The following is a 6,898-nucleotide window of genomic DNA, read 5'->3' on the forward strand; positions in this document are numbered from 1 at the left end:
AACAGAGGTGGGATAAACGTGGGAGTGCAGGTATCCCTTCAACAAGATGCTTTCCATTTTGGGGGGCATAAACCTAGTAGTGATTGCTGGGTCATATGGCAGTTCTATCTGTAGTTGTTTGAGAAACCTCCATACTGTTTTCCAAAATGGTTGTACTAATTTACAATCCCACCAACAATGTATAAAGGTTCCCCTTCTCTGCATCCTCACCAGCATTTGTTTTCTGTCTTTTTTACTTTAGCCAGTCTAACTGGGAACTGGGGTGAGATGATATCTCGTCTGCATCCTCACCAGCATTTGTTTTCTGTCTTTTTTACTTTAGCCAGTCTAACTGGGGTGAGATGATATCTCGATGTGGTTTTGATTTGCATTTCCCTGATGATTAGTGATATTGAGCATTTTTTCATATACCTGCTGCCCATTTTATGTCTTCTTTTGAGAAATGTCTATTGAGCTCCCTTGCCCATTTTTTAATTGGGTTCTTTTTTTACTACTGAGTTGTTTGAGTTCCTTGTATATTCTGGAAATTAGCCCCTTGTCAGATGCATAGTTTGCAAATATTTTCTCCCATTCCATAGGCTGTTTCCTCACTCTGTTGATTATTTCCTTTTTTGTGCAGAAGCTTTTTAGTTTGATAAAATCTCATTTGTTTATTCTTACTTTTGTTGCCTGTGCTTTTGAGGGATCTAAAACTATCAAACTCCTAGGAGAAAACATAGGAGAAATCTTCAGGGCACTGGATTTAGCAATGTTTTCTTGGATATGACATTTAAAGGCACAGGTAACAATAGAAAAAATATACAAATAGGACCACATCAAACTTAAAAACATCTGTGAGTCAAAGGAAACAATCAGAGTGAAAAAGGCAATGTACAGAACAGGAGAAAGTAACTGAAAATCAGAATCTGATATGGAGTTAACAGGCAGAATATATAAGGAACTTGCACAAGTCAGCAACAACAAACAAATAACCCAGTTAAAAAATAAGCAAAGGACTTGAATAGACATTTCTCCAAAGAAAATATACACATGGCTAACAAGCACATGAAAACATACTCAATATCACTAATCATTAGGGAAATTAAATAAAAACCACAATGAGATGTCACCTCATATCCATCAGGATGGCTACTATCAAAAGAACAGAAAATAACAAGTGTTGGCGTGGATGCAAAATTAGAGCCCTTGTGCACTCTTAGTGGGAATTCAAAATGGTACAGCTGCTGTGGAAAACAGTATGGTAGTTCCTTAAAAAATTAAAAATAGTTTTACCATATTATCCACTTCTGGGTATATATCCAAAAGAATTCAAAGACAAACCTTGAGAGATATTTGCATATCCATGTTCACAGCAGCATTATTCACAATAGACAAGAGGTGGAAGCAACCCAAGTGTCCCTCCACAGATGAATGAGTAAAGAAAATGTGGTATACACACACAATGGAAGATTATGCAGCCTTAAAAAACAGGGACATCCTGTCACATGCTACAACATGGATGAACCCCTAGGCCATTATACTAAATGAAATAAAAACAAATACTATATAACTGCACACATATGAAGTATCTAAAGTAATCAAAATCACAGAAAGCAGAAAGGTGGTTCCTAAGGGCTGGGGGGCAGCATGGAGGGAAAATTAGTGTTTAGTGGGAATAAAGTTTCAATATTGCAAGATAAAAAACCTCTAGAGATCTGTTGCATGATAATATGAATACACTTAAACTACAGAACTGTACACTTAAAATGGTAAATTTAATGTTATGTGCTTTTTACCACAATAAAAAAATGAAATCATTTCAAAGCAAAAGGGAAAAAAATGGATGCATTTCTAAAACAAGTCATACAGAAAGAAATCTTACTTTATTTTACATAGAGTGAGGAATATTTCTAAATGCAAATAGTTTATACTCCCCGCCCTCTCCTCCCATTCCCTCCTCCCCTACCTTGTCATATACATGAATATTTCTATTTTAATACTGGGTTTTCTTAGGCAGATGTATGTTTCTTTAACCCCATAATTAGAGCTGCATAATTTGAAGCCACAATATTGTACAGCAGGGTGACAAGAATACAACCCGGACTGAAACCTAGGTTTTAGGTTTATTATTGCCACAAATTTGCTTTTTGACTCTAAACAAGTCATTTAAATTTTCTGTATCCTGAATGCCAGTTGTGCCCTTCAATTTTCCTCACATTCCAGATGTGCTCTTTTTCCTCCCCAGATTCTTCTTCTTTTTAAAACCACAAGTACAAAGTAAACACCAGCCCTCCAAGTTCCCCTACCTAGTTTCCTCCATGGAGGAAACCCCAGGGTGAGGATGCAGGAAAACTCGCTGTGCAGTTGATGCTGCTGTGTTTGATCTCACAGTCACTTCTCAGTCTCCAGTGTCCAGAGTGGTATCTGACACCTGTCAGCACTCAGTGAGAGCCTGCTTTCCAAACTGCTATTTCGGTCACAGCTTTAAGCTGAAGTTCAGAAAGTCATCAATGTTCTATCCTATTTATTCAATCTCATGAATTTATCTGTTGAAAGACTTCCCTATAATATAAAGATTCCAAAGTCATAATAGCCCAGAAATGTACATAAGTTGTCTTATGAGTAAGAATGGTTAGCAACCAACTGTTCAAAGTGACAAATAGATGTACACCTTGAGGTTTTGAGACATTTTTTTTTTCCTTTTTGTCTTTTTCCGTGTCCGGCAACGGATCGCAACCCTCAGTGTCGCCCCCGTACCGGACCGGGACCAGCAACGGGATCGCAACCCTCGGCGTTGCTCCCGCGCCTCGCTCAGCCAGTGAGCGGGAACCGGTCTGTATGTGGGATCCGAACCCTCGGGCGGGAGCGCCGCGGCGCTTCCCAAGCAGCGCACTGCAGCAGTGCGCCACCGGGCCGGCCCTGGAGACATTTCTTGAAGGAGGATCATCGTATGCACTGGTAGCCCAGGACTAGCCACATAACCCTACAATATTAGTATTAATATTGCTGAGATCTCATGGCATTAGGCTTTGTTCATGAAAGTACTGAGTGGTTGTTTTAAAACCTGGAAATGCAGAAACAAAGATTTTAGAAGAGGTGCTTTAAAAGGACTGGCTTGCCATATGTAAAGCACAATAGTATTTAATGAGAAAAGTACACACAAAATAACTAAGGTTGTGTTCATTAGGGATGAAAACAGTCTTTAGCCCTTGATAGCAACGTGGCCGTTTCTACATTGATCAAACTCCCAGAAGCTCAGCTTCTTCTTTTATAAAATGGGACAGTTAATAATTTCAACTAGTTAGTAAGTCCAACCATGTAGGATTATTGTACAGATTAGAGATAATGTAGATATTGAGCCTGAAACTTAAGAACCCCCAAATGATAGTTACTATTTTCTGTATGTGCCCTGGAAACAAATCCACTGAAAGCAGGGAAAGTAAATCCAAGCATAGCCCCCAGGTTAAGGACTCACATGAGGCCTGAGTGTTCCGCCCAACCTCATGGAGGTTCATTCTCCTGAGTGTTGGAGCTGCGCACAGTTGAAGCTGCTGAGCTACCAAGAGAAGGAAGCATAATGACAAGATTCATCTTCCTGGCCGCTTAAAAAAGGAGTGGGCTCCATTGTACATCCTAAGTCCTTTGGGGCGTCCCAACGTCCCATACACTAACTCAAAAATCCTGACACCCATGTCAATGTGTTAGGCTGTATTAGCAAAACGGTTAGGAGCAAAGGTTCTGGCGTCAAACTGACTGCATTCCAGTACTGGCTTCACAATTCATTAGCTTTGTGTCCTTAGGCCAGTTACTTATCCTCTCTGACTCAATTTTCTCATCTGAGATCTCGATAATATTAATGCCTAACTCCTAGGGTTACTGTGAGGCTTCTGTATAAAATATTCTTAGCATAATGCCTGCCATTATGTAGGCACTCAATAAATAGTTAATGTTATTGTTGTTATCGTGTAAGCAACGTGATTATCTTGCACCGGATCAAACACCAGTAAGAAGAAATTCTGGTCTTCTGACTCCAAACTCCAGGCTCTTTCTGCTCCAATGTGTTGCTCTACTGAATGTTTATTTCCTCAGATGATTAAAATACCACGGTACTGTTTGTGCTACTCCAGGGACACTGAAGTATTCTCTCTAAGTATGCTTTGTAGAGCTGCAAAGAAAAAAATCACTGTAAGTGGATGATAATGTTGTTTTACTGTTCTTTGGACTTACTTGAGAAAGAGACCCCACATATAAGACCATTTCTCCCGTTCTCAAGAGCTATAGTTCCTAGGAGTTAAACTTCTGAGATGTCAAAACCAATTTTAGACCTGCCGACTGAAGGGACTGCCAATTTGACAGTATAGAGGCCATAGTATCTTCTTCCTTTTGTGCTAAATGGTGACATCAACGGTTTGTCTCCCTTTCAAAGTTGTTCTCTAATATTTTGCTCCAACTTCCTCCAAACAAAACAACTTGCAGCTGCAGGTCACGCTAGCTTTCTGGTTCACTGCCTACTTGGGGACAAATAACTGGGGCACAGGCTCCCTACTTTAACTAACTGGGTTTGGCACAGTTCCAGGTCCTTGGGTACTGAACCTTGTGGAGTCCATGAAGTTAATTTTCCAGACTGACTTTATTTAACCTGATATGAACTTCAGATAAGGAAGCTTTGGAGAGATTCATACTGACTTTCTCACTTCATTTCAAAATATTTTAATTGTCAAAAAGCAACATTTACCAACATATGATACTCTGGACCATAAAACAAACCTCAGTGCATTTTAAAGAATTTAAATAATACAAAGTAAGTTCTCTGAAAACAATGGAATTAAACCAGAAATCAATAACAGAAAGATATCTGGAAAATCCCCAAATAGTTGGAAATTAAACAACACACTTCAAAATAACCCATGGGTCAAGTAGGAAGTCACAAGGGGAATTAGAAAATATTTTGAACGAAATGAAAATGCAGATACAACATATCAAGATTTCTATGATGCATTTAAAGTGGTGCTAAGAGGAAAAATTATGGCATTACATATTAGAAAAGAAGAAAGCCTAAAATGAATGATCTGAGTTTCCATTTTAAGAACAATTAGAAAAAGCAACTAAAAGCAAAGTAAGCAGAAGGAAGAAAATAATGAAGAGATAAAATCAATGAAATTGGAAAACAGAAAACAATAGAGGAAAACATTTCAATCGAAGTCTGGTTCTTTTATAAAGTCAGTAAAGTTGACAAGCCTTAGGTAAACTGACTGGGGAAAAGAAGGGAAAAAATTAACAATATCAAGAATGAAACAGGAAACACCACTATAGATCCCATAGACATTAAAAAAATGAGTATTATTATTATTATATTATTATATTGGAACAACTTAATGCCCATAAATTTAAATATCTAGATAAAAGACAAATTCCTTGAAAGGCATAAACTACCAAAGCTTTCTCAGGAAGAAATAGATATCCTGAATAGTACTATATTTTATCAAAGAAATAGAATTTATAATTAAAGCCATTTCAACAAAGAAAACTCCAGGCCTAGATGGCTTTACTCGCAAATCCTACCAAACATTTAAGGAGTAAATAATACCAATTTAATGTAAACTCCTCTAGAAAAATAGAAGAAAACACTTCTCGACTCATATTATGAGATCAGTGTTACCCTGATACCAAAAGCAGACAAAGATAAAAAACTATTTATCAATATCTCTCAGAAACATGAATGTAAAAATCCTAAATAAAATATTACCAATCAAATACAGCAATATATCAAAATGATAGAACATCATAAATAAATTGGGTTTATCCCAGGAATGAAAGATTGGTTCGGCATTTTAAAAATCAATGTAATTCAGTGTATCAGCAGACTAAATGGGGAAAATCATACGATCATCTCAATAGATTGAGAAAAGCATTTGACACAATTCAACATCCACTTATGATTAATAAAAGAAAATACATCTAAGCAAACTAGGAATTAAAGAAAATTCTCTCAACCTGATAAAAGGCTTCTGTGTTAGTTATATACTGCTACATAACAAATTGACCCAAAACATAACAGCAAACATTCATCATCTCATTGTTCTAGAGGTCAGGAAACCACGTTATGACTTACCTGGGTGCATCTGGCTCAGGGTATCTCACAAGGTTGAACTTACGTTGTCAGCTGGGGCTATAGTCTCATTTGAAGGATCACTGGAGCTGGGGTGGTGATAGGGAGATCCCGTTCCAAGCTTACTCATGTGGTTGTTGGCAGGATTCATTGTTGCGTGGGTTTTTGACATGAGGGTCTCAGTTCTTCTCTGGCTGTTGGCTTCCCTCAGAGAAAGTGAGAGAGCACTGTGAAAGTCACAGTCTTTTTGTAACCTAATCTTGAAAGTGATATTCCATCACTTTTGCCATATTCTGTTCATCAGAAGCAAGTCACTAGGTCAAGCCTACACCCTAGGGGAGGGGAGTACACAAGGGCATGAAATCAGGAGGCGGTCAGCATTAAGGGCCATCTTAGAGGCTGCCTACTGCAATATCTACCAAAAAAACCTACGGCTAGCATTATACTTAATGGTGCAAGACTGAATACTTTCCTCCTAAGATCAATAATAAGGTAAGGATGTCTGTTCTCACTACGCTTATTTAGTATTACACTGGAGGACCTATGCAGTGCAATAGAGCAAGAAAAATAAATGAAAGGCATATCGATTAGGAAGGGCTAAAATTGTTCCTATTTGCAAATGACATGATTGTTTACATAGAAAATCCAAATGAATTTACAAAAACCTCCCAGAACTCACAAGTGAGAAAACATGCAGATGGCAAATGAGCACATGAGAAAATGCTCAACATTAGTCACTAGGGAAATGCAAATTAAAATCACCAGAGACCATTACCCATCTGTTAGAATGACTAAAATCAAAGAACTGAC

This window comes from Galeopterus variegatus, unplaced genomic scaffold (assembly GCF_000696425.1).
Source record: "Galeopterus variegatus unplaced genomic scaffold, G_variegatus-3.0.2 Scaffold687, whole genome shotgun sequence".
NCBI lineage: Eukaryota > Metazoa > Chordata > Mammalia > Dermoptera > Cynocephalidae > Galeopterus > Galeopterus variegatus.